This window comes from Stegodyphus dumicola, chromosome 6 (assembly GCF_044657685.1).
Source record: "Stegodyphus dumicola isolate Sdum_Otavi_A_Nest chromosome 6, ASM4465768v1".
In the NCBI taxonomy this organism is placed as follows: Eukaryota; Metazoa; Arthropoda; class Arachnida; order Araneae; family Eresidae; genus Stegodyphus; species Stegodyphus dumicola.
In genome coordinates, this window is record NC_140773.1 from 128031223 (window position 1) to 128052365 (window position 21143).

Consider the following 21143-nt stretch of genomic DNA (forward strand, 5'->3'; position numbering starts at 1 on the left):
CTACATTGAAATCTCCCAGCATATAATAGGAATATGTGTATCTAGAGTAAACTCGTCATCAATCAATAAAGTAGTCTCAGAATATTTCATCAATGAACTAAACAAGAACATCTTCAAATCTCCTGAATTACCAACAATTGGATAAATATATACGGATGCTAAAATAAATCTAGATTATCCATTAACAATTACAATCATACAAACATCGTCTGCTTCTGAATCCTGTATTCTATTACGTTTCTTAATAGTAAATTCTACTGGTACACAATCTGCTACACTCGTCAAATTTCTATGAATACTAGCTACTAGCTTGGCGAAACCACCGGAACACACTGACTGTCTACCAGACGACCTTGCCAGTCACACGCGATAGCGCAGGCGCAAGGACTTCCGCTGTTTTTGAAGCGTTAGTATGCGTATACCCCCTTTATCCAATTTAAGTTTTGTTTTGTGTGTCTGCTAATGTGCTCTATTATCTACCTAATGAAGTTTTTAAATTGATTGTAACATTTGTAGTTTCGAAGATATAAGCATTAGTGCACGCCTCAAATAACGTCTTGATTTTTGCTTTCTAATCAGGTCTTGTGGAGCAACGTAATCCTACGTTAAAACTACCCAAAGTAACTTGACTACTTACCAAAAAAAATGTTAGTTCATCTTTCGATACTGCAAAAAATGCTTTAAACCGGCTTATAACGAGTTTCAGTATACCTAAGTTCTGTTATAGTATCTGGAAGCAATACGCAAAGCCAACAATCTTTCAACTTCTGTACATTGCAAATTTGAACAGTTGCAGCAAATTATTTGTTTCAGCTGGTGCCTAGTTTTTCTAAAATAATTAGAGAAAATGAGAGCGAGACTATTCCATTCCTATACAGGATATTTGCTTGCATGGTCTACTTACGTTGCAGTGATGATATCAATGTTAAGGAACAGCAACAAGTTATGCGCATGAGTCGTTAGATCAGGTATTAAGTTCTTTTCATGAATTTGATATACTGTTTTGTCGTAGGTCTACAATAGTTTTCACATTTTTATAAAATTTCGTTTTGCGGTACGTATTTTTACTTCCTTGTACGAAGTAAAAAGGAAGTATTGTAATCGCGAAAAGTTTCAGGCAGCATATTTCAACGAAAATATCCATTTTGATCGCTATCGAATGCAAATTAACGATGTTTTTGCGTGATATCTGTACGTAAGGACAGAATAAAGTCTCTTTTCCTCCAAAAAAATTATAAAACTGCTTTAAAATGAATTCTGAAGAGAATTTTTCGAGGTGTCTGTACGAACGTATGTACGTACGTACGTATCTCGCATAACTCAAAAACGAGTAGCCTCAGGACGTTGAAATTTTGTATATAGGACTGCTAAAACATGTAGATGTGCACCTCGTATTTTGGTTGCAATCGGCGGCACCAAACGTATATAAATATATTTATATATATATCCACTCTGTTTCCCGGCTCAGTGATATCAGTTTCTTTACTCTTATATGTTTGTAAATTGTACATTTTTTGCTTTAAAAATCATTGAATTATGTTGTTCTTATCTTCCTGTTAAGGTTTTTATGCCTTTAGTAAACCTGTACGCAATATTTTTTAGAATTATCAACAATTTTAAAGTTGTTTAGGTACCGCTAAGCCTAATGATTTTTTTGACGGCGGCCATTGCTTGTTTACATTTGAAACAAAAGAATAGTGGATGTTTTACCAATATAGAGAAACTTAGCTTTGCAACAACAAAGATAACGCCTTCATTTATCATTGCGAATTAAATCATGCTTAATCCTTTCTGGAATTTTTTCCAGGAGATAAGAGTTTAAGGTTTACTTAATAATTTTTAATACATATATTTTGAGTTTTTATGTATTTTTGCCTTCTCGCGAAGTGATAACTGAATTAATTAAATGAGAAATACTAAATCGTCTGTGAAAAACTGTTTCTTTTTTTGTTTTGTGTGCTTAATTTCTTTTATGCATCGTTCTAGCTTTATTATATTATTTGAATAGAATATGTGGCAACGATTAGATAATTCTTTAAATGATATTAATTTGTGCCTTCTGAGTTATAATATGAACGAACTCTGACTCCTCGACCAATCTTAATGCCGGACGCTGATCACGTGTTTCTGCTCTTCTAGACTCACCCAAAAGCTTAGACTTTCATTTCGCCTCTCGCCGCCATTGATATAATTACACTGGATATGCCATGATATGCAATTTAGCAAAACTTATTTTATGAGTTCTCTCATTTATTGATCTCACATTCGGGCGCGGTGTATTTTTAAATACATCTCTTAAATTTTTAACTTTATGGCCTATGGTATAATGATAATATACAGGTAAGAGCTCCTAGTAGCTAAAGCCAGCAGTAAAGATATGATCCAAGATCTAAGATAATATGAACGAAATATAATACTGTTAAGTGAACCTAGCACCAAAGTGTCGCTATGGTAAACAAATAGAGTGAATTTTAAAGAATGCATTTATTCTATTGTGCTTTATGCGCTGTCGGCGAAGTAGATTTAATTCAATCCAATAAGTTTAAATGAAATGCAAGAAAAAATGCGTATAATTTAATATTTCGTACAAGGAAGTCATGTGGCGTACACATCAGATTTTTTTCAAAGTATAATTTAGTTTTACATTACCTTATCGTACACAAAAGAATAGATTGTTGATCCACTTACAGCGCATACCAACACAGAGTTCGAAAAAATTCTTTAACCAAGTCTAGAATGTTATGCTTAATGAAATAAGTGAAATAGCACGAATCTGCATAAGAAATTGCAATGTAGAGACGACTTCGCATATTACAGTAGGTACCACTTATTGTGATCACGTGGGTTGATGGTTTTTTTTAATAACATTAATCGAATAATAACGTTAAACAATGTGTGAACAACAATGAACTTTCACTTTCTACATATCCGGTTTGACTGTGACAGCAGCTCGTCTGAATAAACGAAAATTTTCAATAAAAGATTTTTTTTTTTTTTTTTTTTTTTTCGGCAAATAAATATTTAGCATATTGCAATCGAGGGAATTTTATTCTTTAGTTTGTATTTTATTTCTAGAATGATTAAACAGCTAAAAAATTTCACTCTATGTACTCAGGAGTAATGTGTTTTTTAAATGACAATGTGTGCTAAAGAAAACAGAACATAATTGATGGCAGTTACTCTGTGTATGGTAAAAATGGCTTTGCGAGAAAACAAGAAATCTCATAATGTCACCTCCATTTTTTTTTTTTTTTTTTTTTTTTTTCTGTTTATAGGGAAGGAAAAACTTGTCATGGCCATTTGAACAATTACACACTTAAACATTTTATCATTTAATGATATTTTTATTGAAGAAAAAGTTGAAAACTTTTACACTTTAAAAATGTGCTTAATTTTACCAGCCGAATTATAAGAATTCCGTATATTTGGAATCCAGATACTAATTAAAATTCTGGATATTTAGAATGCAGATGATTAGAAGGCCGGTTATTTAAATTCACATATTTGAAGTTCTATTGTATTGCCAAAATGATAAGAAAATTTATTGTATAACGAAACATTTAAGTTTTTAACCGGTTATTTTATGTTAATTCCCTTTTCTATTTCCCTGCCAGAATGAAAATTTCTAGCTCGCGCGATATTCAAATTAGGTAGAAAGAAGGACGCATTTAAAGGAAGATTTTGGAGAATGAAATCAGAGCGTGTTCTGCCTGCTTGAAAGCCACGTTGCTAACTTTGTTTCTCTAGTTTTCAATATTCTGCGGCGTTATTTTTGCCATTAGTCTTGTTTACGGGGACTTCGGTCAGAGCCAGCTTGTGCTCATTAGTTTTAGTTCATCGATTATCTTTGATTTAAAGCCAAAGCTATTGGCTTATCTAAGCACGAACTGGTGTTATCTGTTAAACTTTATTTGCATTAATACAGATCTTTTACACCCATTCCTTGTCTCTGCCGTAATTACAAGACATGGGGAAAATTCACCAGTTGTCTTTTAGATTTCTTGACTAGTTGTATGCTACCTAAGAAGGCCAGATCATATAACTGTTTGCAAGTTCTTACATAGAAAACTTGTATTTATATGACAAGAAACAGTTTCTAACTGTTAACCGTTTAATGTTAATAATACTGCGTAAGGGCCTTTTTTTTTTTTTTTTTTTTTTTTTGACTAAACTAAATCTTTTTCTAGGCTATTCATGTCCTTTTATTCGCCTGATATGTGTTCCTGGTCCAACTATGCCTCGTGTCACGTCACTCACAGCACAGAAAGAGAAAGAATCTCCACCCCTATAGTTCCTTCCGCCACCCCGAATTCCTTTTTTCCACTTTGCCGTTCCGTTAATCGCTTGTCTTTGTTCACGATCCGTGACTTGTACTACGGATCGCATTTCGTATCAATACTCGCCGCTATACGAAGGCATATTTTTTTATATAATCTTATTTTCCTCCGCTAGATTTTCCACTATGCTTTCCTGCATGAGGGTTAAAGTGACAATCAAGCACGTGACCGTCTTTGCTACTGTGAGGAACTCAATGTTTCAAAAAGTTGTCTTTCCCTAACTTCTCTTTTGTATGAGTGGCTGAAATGTATAGCCCTAACGCGAGTTTAAAAAATGATCTTCTTTTATGGCCCCATTTTTCTTTCCTTTTATCCTTTTGCAATGTGTACTTCACAACGTATACGTTTGATTTGTATGGAAACAGCTTTGCCATTGTTCTTTTTATCTGAAATAAAACATGGAATGTGAGAAATGAAAATAATTTGCTATAAGTGGAGTTCTGTATGTTTGATTCACAAAAGAGGTTTTATTTTATTTTAATTTTACAGTTTTTTTTTCAAAGCATTGTATTGGAAGGTACAGGTATAAATAACTTTGTGATATTTGTCGCATTGTGTTTATTTGTTATTTATTGCATATTGTCAAACAAGATTCGAATTATTTCTTCTTTGCAAGTATTTCTTCGCTATAACCTTTCATAAGATATTCACATTAGATTCACAATTATTAAATTATTTTTTCTGAATTTTCCGTGTCGCTGATAAAAGCGAAATGTTGGATACATTGATTTCGTTTCAATTAGTTTTACTGCAGAAAGGACAACCTTAATGTCCTGAATAATTAAAATCTTGTTAAAAATGTCTGTAACATTTTAGTTTTATTTTTCATTTATGTATATTAATATTTGTATGTTTTCCACAATCCACAAAATACGCCAAACAGTTCTATACAGAAAGGTGCATGTGCATATACCCAAAGATACTTGATATTTCGGAATAATAAATTAAGAATCGACTTTATTTGGTTTTTAGTTATATGAATTTATGTAAAGGGAAGGGAAATAATAAACCATGGACATATATTAGCCGGTACTTGTTGTTATATTGGCTCCTTTTACAACAGATTAAACCAATTGTTATCTCATGTACGTATTCTTGATCTTAACAAAAGTGTTGCCGATAAAAAGTTTTTAAAGTGCATCATTCTATTTCAGCTCTTTCATTATTGAAATAATTAATGTAAAATACAGACTTAGTGTATTAAGAAAATCTTACAATCATGTCGTCCCATAATGGAAAATATCCACATATTTTATGTGCATAATTTTTCACAAATTTTTAACAGCTTTGCAATAACTGAAAACACATGATTTCGAAACTTAACAATAAACTTATCGAAGAAAGATAAGCTGCAGAAATATTCTTCAGTACCTTGTATTAAAAATTTGACGCAATCTAATGCTTTCCTAATCGTAACTGATGTAGCGTCTTTCATTGAACTTCTGTTTCAAGGTGTATTTTTGAAACATTTTACACTCATGTCCATAAATTAAGGATAATGCAAAATCAGGCAAAGGAAGAGTTAGAAGCAAAACAAATTTGACTTATTTGTAAAGCTTATTTATTAAACAAAAGGTAAAAAGCAAAAAAAAAAAAAAAAAAAAAAAAAAGGATGCTATGTGTTTGATATTATTAAAAAAAAAAAAAAATTAGCGATTTTTTCTCAATGGAGCAAATTACATAAAAAAGCTATTTACAAAAAACCAATATTACATGGTTGGTATGATTGTTAATACATTGTATGTCTCCCAGACGATGCAATACAGTCCGTACAACGCCTAGGCATGCTGAGTATCAAATTATCGATTCTGATCTTGGGGGATATTACACCGTTCAAAAAGCAATATTCTCCGAATTTCCGGTAGATATGTAGGAGGAGGTTGACGGGCTGCAACTCGTCGGCCAAGCATGTCCCACACGTGCTCTACTGGATTCAAGTCCGGTGAGAATGCTGGCCAGTCCGTACGGGTGATATCCTCTGATTGAAGGCATTCCCTTACGATGTTTGCACGGTGAAGACGGGCGTTGTCATAAATAAACACAAATTGTGCGCGCTATGGCGCCCCGAAACAAACGTACATGTTGTTCCAGAATGACGTCCCGATAGATTTGGCTTGTCATGGTTCCAATTTGAACATGCAGGTCAATTCTGAATCCCAGCATAATTCCACCCCAAACGAGCACTCCTGCACCACTGTAACGGTGTCGTTCAATGATGTTTTCTTGGTAGTAACGGGTACCTGAAGCTCTCCATATGAAAGTCCGGCGAGAATCAGACTGCAAGCTAAACCTGGAAAACATCACAGAAGCCCACTGTTGCGGTGTTCACAATGCATGCTCTCTACTCCAGGCTAACCGCAGGCGACAGTGAGTTGCAGTAAGTAGAACGCATCTGACAGGTCTACGAGCATATAGACCAATCTGCCCTAGGTGTCTGTACACGGTCTGCCTTGAAATTGTCGTACCAGTGGCTGAAAAGAGCTGACGAGACAGGTCTGAGGCTGTGCCCCACCTGTTTCTTTTGGCAGTAACTTCCAAATACCGGTCCTCATTCGGCGTTGTAACTCTGGGGTGACCTGTACTGTAACGTCTACTCACATTACCATCATCTTGGAATCGTTGCCAAAGCCTGGAGATGACACTCTGGGCAATTCCAAGTTCGTCTGATACCTCCAGTTGGGTACGCCCACATTCCAGACAGGCGATAATTCTACGACGTAAAAAATCATCCAAGTGCGTTCTTTGTGTCATAACTATTCGGTTATTGCACTGAAATGCTTATAAAGCGCCTGCGAACAATTTTACTTCTTTGCCTGTATTACTTATATATCACTCTCTTACACTCTCGTCATTGTGACGTACCATCGGTGTCATCTGGTTACTTCCTGAAATTTGCATATGATTCTTGAAGATGTGTGTAGTGATTTTACAGGTTATATATTTATTTTAGAGTTCGATTTCCACGTGACTCCGAATTATCCTTAATTTATGGACATGAGTGTAGTTCGACATCCAACGCTTGTTTTGAAACACAAATTGTGAAAATTTATTTTTTAATAGAATGATTTTAGACAATATTTAAGGTATGCTAACGTAATCTATTACATATCAGCGCCATCGTTTGACGGTGAAATATAAATCATGTTTTTGCTAACTGTTAAATAGTTTCAAAAGATTATACACGTATCCTCAAAACGTTACAGTGCGCAATATTTTTAAAATTTTTTTTCATCAAATAAGTGCTTCTTTCCGTCTACTATGCATCAAGTTTAATAAGATGTAATTTTGATTAAAAAAGTATTTAAATTTAAAAATCATCAGTAATTAAAGAATTCTATTAAACAATGATCAACAATTTCCAGTTGTTTCTGTACGTAGTTCATATACGATTTTCGTTTCGGAACAATCTACTGATCTTTCAGTACTTTCAGTTCGTCTTTCTTTGAATAACTCGGAAAAAACTTAGAAATTCAGAATCTCAGAAAAGTATTCTTCCTGTAAGCCTGTCTGTCGTTGTAGTGAATACAATGGTGCTACGAACCTATCGGTTACGTTAACTATATTTGTAAGGATCTTAAGTTTTACTAACGTTTATTTTTATTTTAAATCTTTACTATCACTTCTTATTTTCTACTGCCGGCCAGAATTAAAAGCTTTAACTTATTTATGCAAATTTGTCTGGCGAACGCCAAGTACTTAAGTTGTGGCTTTTTGCCAAGCGAGAGAGAGGAAGGAGTTAGTCGAAGCAGGCCGCTTTCCTTAGCAGTTTTACTCGGTTGCTGGTTGCCTTCCAGGCCAGAGGTTTAATCCTCTTGATAATTTTAAACGTATTGTAGTGTTAACAGTTCTCTGTACTACATACGGCTTCCTGTTAATATAAGGCCAATCTTCCACGTAGGCCCTTGTTTATTATTCCAAAGTTAAGTTAGAGTTTAGTTAAATATTTTTATATTCTTACGTTCAGACCACAAGTAGTTGGTCTCTGTATTCCGAAGTACGGAAATTATTGTAAAGAGTGAAAAATAAAGGGTTTCGTATACCCTTCCTGTGTATCTTGTCTACTTCCCACATTTATTGAACATAGCTTTAGTAAGCTCCCTGTTCCGAGTCAGGTCTGTGCATGTTCCCAAAGAAAGTAAGACGGAACATTGAACCTGATATATTAAGCTTAAGATACAATAACACGCCGAATAAATACTAATTCAGAAGTCAAACAACAAAAATCAGCATTATATTTACAAAATTTTGTAAATATAACGCTGATTTGATATTTTGAAATTTTGAAAATATTGATATTTTTTCGAAAATCGAAATTTATCGATTTTTTTCGAAACAGAATCTGAAAATATTGAAATTTTGAAAATTTGATATTTTGAAAATCAGCGTTATATTTACAAAATTTTGTAAATATAACGCTGATTTTTGTTGTTTGACTTCTGAATTAGTATATTAAGCTTACTAATAGTATCATAATTTATCTTTGTAAATATTGTGTTTTCATATAGTGTACCGTAAGGTTTATAACTATAAGGAATTACCATGTAATTTAAAAAAAAAAAAGAAAAAATATTATGTAGTTGAGATTTGATAGTATGTTATGACTAGGATCACAGTCGTATAGTCTGCTGAAGTTGTCTAGAACAGATAATTGAGAGCTGTTAAGAATAATAATAGAAACGAATAAAAAACATTTTTCTCAATATCTATAAATCTAAAATTATGGTTCTATTATAAACAGAATTTGAGTATATCAATGTCCTCATCAACGAATGTATGTATTTATCAACGAATATGAAATTAAAAGCGACGAACTCACAAACGTTCCCGTAGTGTTAGTGAACGTAGAGTTGCAAATAATCTATAAAATACTTCTAGAAAATTATTATATATGTTTTCTTTTATGACAGTGCAAATTTTCTGACAGGAAAAAAACTGATTTCATTTCGTGAGTTTATATTAAGTTATATTGGAGATATATTTGGAATCACAGAAGTGCTTGGAATATCGTCTGCATTAAAACTATGAAACATAAGTAATTAAATTAATTACGCAACGCTTAAAAGTTTGATGGAAGCTGACTAATTATAAAACATTAGTAGCTAATATAAAGTTAATGACGGCACTGTACTCAAAGTTCAGTTTTATTTGACATACTCTGATAGCCAAAGATGTCTGAACTCGTTACATTGATAACATACACTTATTATGCATTTACTTAAAGAGGAATAAAACTATATTTTCTCCAAATATACTTTAAATATTTAATTAAATACATCATATTCATAAAAATCTTTAAAATGGCCAAAATAAATAATTAAATTTCTAAAGTATAAACTCTGAGAAATTTCTTCTTTTCTGATTTATTTCTAATTTCTTTATATATTTCAAATGAAATGTAGGAAGAATCAGACAAAACTCGAATAAAAATACTTCTTATACATGCAGTACAGAATTTAATACATTCAGATCAATCTCTATACGTGTTACTGAATAAAGACAAAAAGCATTTCACAACACCAGTTTGCACTTTAGATAATGGATATACACATTTATGGCATTTACTAATACTGAGAAAATGTGAACAGGAACTCAATATAATCCACGATAAGCGGATAATTTATTGAAAGAAAAATAAATCCGTCATATCAATGAGAACACAAACTTTTTAAACGTTAGCACACGCATACTGCAGGCCATTCATAAATACCCGTCTTCAAAGTGTACTGGCAGGGTCATATTTCGTTGACCTGTTCTGCCTTTGACAAGTATAATACTATAATTATATTAACGCTAAGATGAACTCTTTTAACATTCTTTAAACATAATTTGCATAGAGAAAATACATTCGGTTTCAATATATGCTTTTGAAAATATTTACAATTTCAAATTCCAATATGCATTCGATGATTGTTATAACGACCGTTCCATTACAACGACAGATACAAAGCATCCTAAAATGATGAAAGTATATCTAAATTCATTTTTGTTATAGCAGTCACAAGATATAACCTTTTTTAACGTGTGGTCATTATAACGAGCGTCGAGTGCAACATCGTTATTCCACAGATAAGCACTTTTAATTATGTAAACTGATCAGCTATTGCTTAAAATTTGTTAAATAAATTACAAATCATAAACTTTATTCAAATTTATATCAAATTCAGTTGCAGCTTAAAATTTGTAAGGTATTATTTAATATGTAAAATTTGGACAAACTATACGTGCGTGGTAAATATAAATACGATATTTAAACAATAATATATCAGTGATGAATGTAAATAAATTTTATTAGAAATATATTATTTTTATCTAACGTACATGCTATTGAAAAATGGTACATTTATAAATTTTTATTTGCTAATTAAACAACTGCTAACGGCATATATAATAACTTAAAAAGAAATTGAAATTTTTACTGCACATACACTGGATCTGCAGTGATTAAAGCTACAACAATATATTACTTGCAAATATTTAAAACAAAACTTAGTTCTAAGCATTTGTTGAAACCAAATTTTTTTCAAAAGTAATGTTTTTTGTATTATTGGACTTTACTCCAGGATTACACGTAGATAAATAAGAGATTTATAAGATAAATTATTCTGCAAAAGATTTCTACCTAAAATTATTTATAAACAAAATCTTAACTACAGTTACTTAGATGCACACAAAATCTTAGCTTATGAAGCATTATTCTCCTGAACTTTATGTTTGACTCAATGAATAAATACTTAAACTAATACATTGCTCTTAGATATAAAAATCTAAACTCTTTTAATAGCTTGAAATTTTTTTAAATATGATAAAATTTTTTGATTTAATTTTAAACCGTAGATAAGAAAATTAAAATATGAAGTTTCTATCATTAAAAGGTTTTCGTTAATATTTTCGGAAACCAAGTAACTTTAACTGTCTTACTACTGCATATTCTTTTCTCCTTCAATACAGTTTATTGATTTAAAAAGTTAAGTTTAAGATATATAATTATGTGATGTTTAATAATACAATGAAAACAGGAAATCGTAATTCCCATGTTTCGTATTTTAAATCATAGATTCTGAATTTGTGCGAAATGTTTAAGTGTTAAAAATTTTTCTTGCATAAATAATAAATACTAACTAATTTCATCAAGTTATATTTCAACATTTAAATTCTGGAATACATTTTAGTATTTCAGAACTTAAATATTGAAACAACAATATATTTTTTAAATTATTGCAGTATTTGTCGAACACTATAATAATATAATTTTAAAATTATTGCAATATTTGTCTTTTTAGTTGTTTACTCTAACACGAAATCACTTGTACAGTTTTATACATGTATGAATGTGCATATTTAATGTAACGTCAGTTTCCAGTGCAATTTTATTTAAGCTAAACTCGTCGAAGTGAAGGGCGATATGAATATTAAAAAAATAATTTCTCACAGGCATTAATGGCTGATAAGGCTCGTCATAGCGTCTTAAACTGCTAAATGAAATATGAGGTACAAGTGTTCGAAATAAATAAAATACAATGGGTATGATACACAGAGAATGTACAAAGGAACAAAGAAAATTAATGGTCTCCATAAAACACGATTTCTTGATGAACAACACGATAAACATATCAGTGATAAAATATCCTGGGGAATACGAAAACGTTTCCAGTTGTTCGTCAAACGGGGTATTCAAACATTTCGATGGCTGTAATACACACATATAGTTCACTTACAAAAATCTGAAAATATAAGGAAAATATATATAAATAAAATCACTTTTAATGTCATAAATATTTAAGCTTGCTAACAGATATGTTATTAAATAAAATGGTACAATTTACAAGGAATTCAAATTTGAAAAATTTTTAATTTGATATGCAAAATATAATGGTTGATGTTATATACTCAAAACAAATCAGATGAGTAAAAGTTAGCTGCTTAATAATTAATCCAGAAAATATTCACAAATATAAAATTTTTGAGCCTCTAAAACAAATTTTTTGATAAGATATAGTGCATTTCGTTCATCACTTTATATTCGTTGGTTTTACTGCTTCTGCGAAAATGCAAAATTAGAGAAATTAACAATCTACGCTTTTGAATCCTTAAACTGCTTGCACTTTAACTAATGTTACTACTTGTTTATTATTTACTTATATACAGGGTTAGTCATGAAAAACTTTCACGATATATGAACTCCTTGCCGCCTGTCCGCTGAACCAATCGAAATGAAATTTCAGATATTGTTACTGAAGGTATCTGCTGAAGATTGTGATGATTTAAAAAACAACAGAGCTCTCACAGTTACGATTACAATGAAAGCATTTCGCAATTTTCGAACGGCAACACACACTTTTTTCCTGTCCATTGAAAAGCCTAAAAGGATTTGGAATGACACACGTACTGACGAAAATTCCGGCGTAAAACATTTGCAAAGAACAGCATTGTAAATGACCGATGACAAGACAAAAACGGAAAAAAAAAAGGTATTGGAAATTACAAGTTTTCAACGTATTTCAAAATAGTCGCAAGTTCAAAAGAAAAAAAAAAAAAAAAAAAAAAAAAAAAAAAAAACTGCCTAACTCTGCAGTTTCGTGTCCAATCGCGATTATCTGACCTCACTCCGATAGATTTCTTGCTCTGGGGTTATCAGAAATCTAAAGTGTCCATATCATATCCACGATATTTGTCAGAATTTGAAAAATGCCATAAAACGTGAAGTTATTTACAGGTTCCTCTCGCGATGTTACTTTCGTCATTGTTGTTACAGTCTCCCGGACTCGATGCGTTATCGCCTGTGAAGTTGGGCACATTGAAAACTTGTAAATTCAATACAAGTTTTCTTGTGTTGTGAATAGGCCTTTAGACTGCAGTTCTTTGCAATGTTTTTCTCCGGCAATTTTCAGCATACGTGTATCGTACCAACGACATTTTTAGTTTTTGAATGCGGTGATCAATTTACGCAGGAAAAAAAGTGGGTGTTCACATTGGAAAATAATAACATATTTTCTCTGGAAACGTAATCATAAGAGCTCTGTTACTTTAAATCAGCACAATATCGAGCGCATACCTTCAAATAATAATATATGAAATTCCATTTCGATTGGTTGAGCGGATAGACCGGTAGGGTTTCATATAGCGGGAATTTTTTTTTTTTTTTGACCGCTTTGTAATATTCATTTGAAAGCAACTGCTGTGGTAGCTGAATGAGAATTTCGTACCAGCCAGGAAAATCCATTTCTCAGTAAAGTCAATCGAACAGCATGGTTATAACTCATTGATTACCTATATTAAAAAGCCCTAGACTGTTTTTTGGAATTAAGCTCTATTTGAAGAGGAAAATAAATTTACTATTTTGGGCTGAATTAAAAGCAAATGGTGTGGCAAAATCTCAGTGCTGAACTTCAAATGAAGTTTACTTCTTCCAGTAAAACATGGTGGAGGTAGTCATATGATCTTCGACTATATAAGTGCTTGCGGCATTTAAATTATACTTTTTATTGAATTTAATTGGCCATTTTATTTATTTGAGAACAAAATTTGAAATACAGCTCTTTCACTTCTAAAGTAACTAAATTCCTTTTTCTTAAAATCTTTAGTTTAAGATAATCTACAAAAATTATCCAAATCATGGGATTACATAAATTAAAATAAATCAACTTTTTTTAGCACAATCCTTTATATCAGAATTTTTTCATGCATAAATTAAATACGAATCGGTTTCGCTTAGTAAATCCTCCACGAAGACATCCGTTCCCTTAGCCTGATAACCCTCTGGCGCTTTGTCTTAATTAACTAATCTAAACTAACGAATGTTTGTTTCAAGAGTAAAAATTATAATAAAGTGCATTATTTACCATTCCTGAGATTTCTGTACACAGGAAAATAACAAAAATCCAAAAATGAAGGTGCACTGAAGACATGAAAAAACGCATAATTTACAATAGGATGGCTGGAGTCTATAAAAAAACACATATATTATTAATTCATATAATAATTTGAGATGGGAAGTCACACAAGTAAATATACTAGTATTGGTAAAATTCCGAAAATAAACATATTACACTTCTAGAATTCGTCGTGTTAAATTCATGTATGAAAACACAGTACTAAACTTATTTACTTATTCCCTATTTACTTAAGTAATAAATGAATATTTTTACCATATGTTTACAGTCTGAAAATTAGAAAACGCAATTTAAGCGGCGAAAAGCTTATTATATATTTCCCAAAATATGTTACCACATTTTTTTTTTTCGCACTAGAGATGCTATAAGTCTCAAACCTCACTTTTTTGTTCGTATCTCTTTTCAACTTTTCCCACCAAATATTATCGCTATGTACTATTTTTAAAGAAATAATATAGCAAATATAATATATATATCTATCTATATATATATATATATGAGGTAATACAACTTAAAGGATATTGCATCAAATATTATGTGTATGTATTATTTTTAAAGGAATATTATTGCGAATATGAAAAAAATATGACAACATTTATCATTTTAAGGGGAATACTAAAAATATCCGATCTAAAATATTTTAACTTTTGCGCCACTTTTGTTGCCATTTGGGGAAGCGTAAGATATTGAAATTTTTTAAACATTTTAACCTGCTTATTACCGATTAACAAACCAAGCATTTTAAAGACAACGAACTCAGTTTTTATACCTTTTACTGATTGCAAGTTGGAACCATGAAATAACACTAGTTAGATCTATTCTTTTTGTGGTAACTATTTTAAGAATTGTTCGCGTTAGCTGCTAGTCATTTGAAAAGTGAAATGAGTAAAAAAGCTGATTCGACGCAAAAGTGAGATTCGAAATTAACAGAACTTTTGGGTTAAAAAATGCATCCCAACACTTAAACACTGTACCGATAATTCTAAAAATTACCTATTGTTTTAAATTTTCGTGATTTTGCTGTTGAAGTTTATGTGGCGTAAGTGTAAAAAAAGTTATGTTAAATAACAGAGTTAAATAGAGAAAAAAAATTAAGATAAACTGTAATTTTTTTTTTCTAGACTGATAAATTACGAGCTCAGCGAGAGCATTAAAAATCTGAACTAACCCTCTGGTGGGAAAACCAAAATCTGATTTCTTCCATATTTTTTTCTTTCAGATTTTTTTCCCTTGCTTCTTGTTTTACTCTAAATTCCCCGACTGCACAGTAGAGTAAATTTCCGTAGAAGTAGTTTGAGTGTTCACATCACGGTACTTGTTCATTTGCTCGGGAGAAACTCTACATTGCCTGTTATTAATATGAAGTTAATATTACTGTATTGCATTAGCTATTTACTAGTTCCAAGCAGCGTTTGGCCCGAGATGAATTCTCCGTTCATAATTCTGGGTTTATGAATAAAGAGTTTCTATATTTTTTGGTTATTTTTTCAGAGAAAGTATTTCTCATATAATGAAAAGTTATGAATATTTCAGAGAGGTTGAAAATTTCATATTTTCAATATGTTACATCAAAAATTCAATTTTATTTGCTCCGAAAAGCATAACAGCTTTTGAGTATAGAGAAATATGAAGCTATTCAGTACAGCATAATAAAAGATAGTTGATAGATAAAAGAGATAATCTAAATCTGCTGATTTAGAATTTATTTTAAAATTGCTTACTAGTTTTATTGCTTATTAATTAATAATATAATAGCTAATAAAAGAAACTATGTTATCTCCAAGCTTATAATAAAATTTACAATGCGACATAGTTATATAAATTTCTGAAATAATACAGAAATATATAGAAGATTCATTTAACGCAAATTTAGTTATTTTCCATCAATAAAATTTTGAGCTGCAATGGAGGAAAAAAGTATTTGAACAATACATATTTACACAATCATTTTATTGCAAAATTTATTAAATTAGATTTGTACATAACTAGTTCAAATTAGCTTATGTAATAAATAAAAAATAACTATCACGTAATCTGGTCACAACGTCTAGTGAGGGCAAAAAGATATTTGAAGAACCGATGAGAAAGGTTGAAACTGTATTTCAAATACTGAAACTAAAAGAAAAATATATGCTATTTATCCACTTAAAATCATGAATTAGCAAAAATTTTAAAACTTAGTTTATCAACTGTTTATTATGTGATAAGTAAATATAAATCAACTGGGAGTATCGAAGATAGAAAGAGAAGTCAGCAAAATTTCTTGCAGCAAGAGAAAGTAAAATGATTAATAGTAAGTAAAAAACAAATCCTTTATTATTAATGTAGAAGTATCTAATTTTATTGCATCTTATTCAGGTGTTTTAGTTACTCTTCGAACAGTAAACAATTGCCTATATAGATTCAGATATACAGTCAGGAGTGAATAAAGAAAATCTGAAGGTTTCAGATTTTAAATTACGTCCAAAAGCGCGTTTTTTAATATTTTGTGTGTTACCGTTATTTATTAAATATCATGTTCTGCACACTAAAACCATAAAATTCAATCCAAGAGTAATATCGCAAAATAATTTTAAATTGAGCATATATTTTGAATTTAGGAATACGCAGTCTCACGCGCTGGAGATAAAAAAAAAAAATCGTACAAAGTTGCCATTGCTCGCTTTGAAGTCCTTAAGTTTGTTCATCAAAAATTCGTTAAATTTTAATAAAATATGAAAGCGATAATAAAACAAATTCCAAATTTGGGCTTCCAGATGCCCATATTCGCAGTATTACTTCATTCAAAATTTTATGGCTCTAGGTACCGTTGTTTTATTAAATCACGAGAAACATACATACATTTATGCAGATTCTTCATTACTTAAATTCTTCAAATATAATACAGGGCGATAATACTTGGTGGGAACATTTTGAAAGTGAAACGGACTTTCAGAGTTATTCGACGCAAAATCGCAAAACAAAAACAACAGTTCCTCAGAGACAAAGCCCCTTTGGACTGAAAAACCGTATATAAGTGAAACTAATCGTAATAAAAGGCTTCATTTTGCAAAAGAATATTTATAAATAAGCCTTTAGAATTTTGGAAAAAGAAACTATTTTACTTATGAAAGTAAATTTTTCTTGTTTGCATCCGATGCCAACAAAATAGTTTGGAGAGATATAAAGCGGCTCTAAATCCTAAAAATGTATATCCATCTGTAAAGCATGGTGATGGGAGTGTTATGGTATGAGGTAGTATGAGCTGAAATGGAACTGGTAATTTGACAATATTTCAGGACATTTTGAATGCGAGAAAATACGTAGAGATGATATATTTTGAAGCGTATCAAAATTAAGTAGTGAATATGACTTCGGGTTCCAAAACATGCAGCTAGGGTTACAAAAGAATTCCTCTTATATGAAGTTACCAAAAGACTGAACACTCTACTCCAATCACCTGATCTCAATCCGAATGAGAAATTGTGGTATTCTTTGGATCAAGAAGCTAAAAAACATAAGTTTTAAAATAAATTTTCTTTCAAAAATATTCTTTTGAAAACATAGGAATATATTCGTCAGATCTAACCGAAAAGTTAGCAGAATCAATAACAAGAAAATGGCAGGCTGTTATATAGACAACAACGAACTTTTTGTGAATTATTAAATTTCATTTTTTGTATTGGTTTCATTGAATTCTAAGTTATAATTGTTCAGTTCAAATACTTTTCCCCTTGGATATTTGCATATCTTGATACTTGTATGCTATGGGTGAAAACAAACACTTTATATTTTTATTACGGAAGTTAATAAGCAATTTTTATTACGGAAGTTAATTTATATTTTTATTACGGAAGATAATAATAATAATTGCATGAATTTTTATTGTTCAAATATTTTTCCCTCCACTGTAGTTTTTGAAAGTGTAATTTACAGATTCCAAAGAAATGAAATAAAATTTTATAATACACTTTAATTAAGGAAAGGCAAATACGTATCATTGTGATTTAGGGGGCTAAATATATTTCGAATCATCAGTCAGGTTCTGTCTGTTGACTTCTAATTAATGGAAAAGAGTATCCTTTTGAGCTAATGCGACTCCATCAAAATATTACGCTGTGCGGTAGCTTTAATACCAATAATGGTTTAATTTCGATAATGTAGCTGTATTTAAAGAGATCTAGGAGCACTGATTATAAAAGTAAAATATATTTTAACGTTTAGAATAATAATAATTACAATGTATACATAAATAAAATTTTATATTAAGTCAATTGAAAATGAAAATAAAAATATATAATTTAATAGTGATATTAATATTTGGTGGTGAAAATAATATATATTATGTAATATATATATATATAATGTACATATAATTATGATCATATATAACTTATGAAGAAAATGAGAATAATGTAAACCTTCTCTAAGCCTGTCATCCACGGTTCCAGGTTATCTTGATCTTCTGTCTTACAAAAATAATGCCCACCAGCGGTCGAGCGGTAAAGTCGCTGAAAACTGGTAGTTCGGTCCGAGGTTCGAATCCCGTGAAATAAAATTTTATATTAAGTCAATTGAAAATGAAAATATCCCCATGCGTAACGTGTATACGAGTCAGTTTTCTTTAGAAAGTCCTCCACGAATGCATCCTTCCCCTTAGGCAGATAGCCCTAATGTGCTTTGCCATAATTAAATACACCACTACACTTACAAAAATAATATTCAGTGTAAATTTTTATTTAAATTCTCAGAAGTTCTAGTCATTTTAAGAAGTAAACCTTTTAGGGGATCATTCGCGAAGATAGTTTGTGAACATTTAAATGCTTTTAAAGCAATTAAGAGTTTAGTTTAAGATAATTAGGAGTTAATTCGAACAATTGTAAGATAATAATTAATTTCATATTTCTAAAAGCTTAAATTTTAGCATCAGATTTAAAATAATAAATCTTCTAAGAATAATAGTGTAGTTTCTAAGTTTTATCTTCAATGTTGCATTTGAATCAACAACATTTTTATCTTGGGATTTTTCTAATTACAATTTCCCTGCTAATTTAAATATTGGTTTAACATTTTAAAAGCAATTAGTAATTATTAAATTCTTATATTAAAACATTTAACCCCTTCGTAATGATAATGAGTTTACGGAATATAAATATATTTTCTTCTGGTATTTAATAATTCAGATACGAAACAAAGAAATACAAGACGTCAAAATTATGACTCAGGTGCAGATATTAAAAAAAGGGCTTCTGGCATACGTATTACTAATGCTGCGAGGCTCCAAGCCTGTTTTCTAAAACTAAGCACTAAAGTAATAAATGATTTACACCCAAAAATTCTAAGCATTTTAAATGCAAATTAGCAGCTAAATTTGAATTAATTAATTATTTAATGTCAGACGAAGTAAAATATGACATGCTTTATTTTTTTTCTTCTAACATTCAACAAAAAGCATATGTTATTTTTTAAGGCGATGGTTTATCGCGGTGCGAATTTCTGCTTTGATTTTTTAGAATTTTATAAGAGTTTCCAAGATTTCGCAAAAATGTGATTATTCCGCAAAGGTTAAAAAAGGGGATTTTGAATATTTTTTATTATTTTTTTTATTTCTTTTAAAATTATTAGATTATTTTAATTAATTTATAAACTGTTTCTGAAAATGCATCAAAAATGTTTGTTTCCCGAAGTTTCATGAAAACGCTCTTTGTTGCTTATTGCTGACAAAAGTTTCATTGTTGGATGATCCTGTTTTAAAAGCGTTACATAATGAAGTAAAATATTGTGCATAAGTTATATATAAGTAGGTGAGTATATAAATATTGTGTCCAATTACAATGTTGATATTTTTCATTAAAGGAAAAGATGTTGAACTCGTGCGAGTTTGTGCCGCTTCACTTGTGGTACATATTTTTTCCGAAATATTAACGTAAATCCTCGACTACGAAACTCATAAAATTGTTAAAGTAAATCCTGGCTGCAATGATTTTGCATATTTTCGTTACATACTCCGCAACCGCTTTGTGGATTTTGCTTTTCTTTTTACCAACAACAAAATTACTGTCATGGTTATTATTTATTATATGAAACGTAATAATTTCCATACACTGATATGTTTTATGTAAATTATGCATTATGTATGATTCTCTTTTTAAATAATTGGAGAAGCCTTTAATTAACTAGATTTCAAAAGAACCATTGAAGAAAAGATAGGAATTTGGTTTCAGAAACACGTGTTATAAAAATGCGCTTATTTCCGAAATGAAGATTTTTCACATATTTCCTCTTACTTCTAAAGTTAATTAAACCATGCGAACGATAAAAATTTCATTAGTTTCTGACTACCTCATCATTCAACACACTAATTTTTACTTTACCACCTCCTACCAACAGCAGACATTTTGAATATATAATTAACAGTCCCGAAAACAAGTAGTTTGCGTTAATAACGATTACTTATATTCAGGACTTTGCTTTTCATTGTGCTCCTTTTCACTTAATTAATTTTGCACTGAGAGGTAAGGGAACATTAAATAAATAAAGAAAGAAAACTTATATCTAATAATGAGCCATCTAGTAGGATAGACATTTAGGTAGCGTTTTAATTATAAAACTTATGAGGCCATGCTTCCGCAAATTAAGAATATTTAAATAATTTTATTGAAGCATCGTCAAAATAAGCATATTAAGCTCATGTTTATACAATATTCAAAACCACGAAATGCTTTAATAACCTGTCACCCACAACTTCGTTTGCATATAAGGCAACAAGACTTCCACTGCTAAAATTATAAACTGAACGCTGTTAGTAGATTAAGAAATTTGCAAAGAACTGACGTTAAAGTATCATCTGTTATTTTGATGAGTTAAAGATAAATTTGCCAACATTCATTAACGTGATACCGAAATAAGTATTTAATTTTTTAGAGCTAGTGGTAAG

The 21143-nt window shown here is 30.6% G+C and overlaps 1 protein-coding gene across 2 annotated transcripts in view; it reads right to left on the bottom strand.

Moving 5' to 3' along the window:
- Positions 1 to 9677: 9677 nt before the first annotated feature.
- Positions 9678 to 21143, bottom strand: part of LOC118199694 (hemicentin-1-like) — a 517385-nt gene continuing 505919 nt past the window's right edge. For both annotated transcript variants that reach the window (XM_085818892.1, XM_085818893.1), the window contains exons 6-7: positions 14177 to 14278; positions 9678 to 12058 (exon numbers count right to left, since the gene is read on the bottom strand). The gene's annotated coding sequence lies outside the window, so the exon portion shown is untranslated. The remainder of the gene's footprint in view (positions 12059 to 14176; positions 14279 to 21143) is intronic.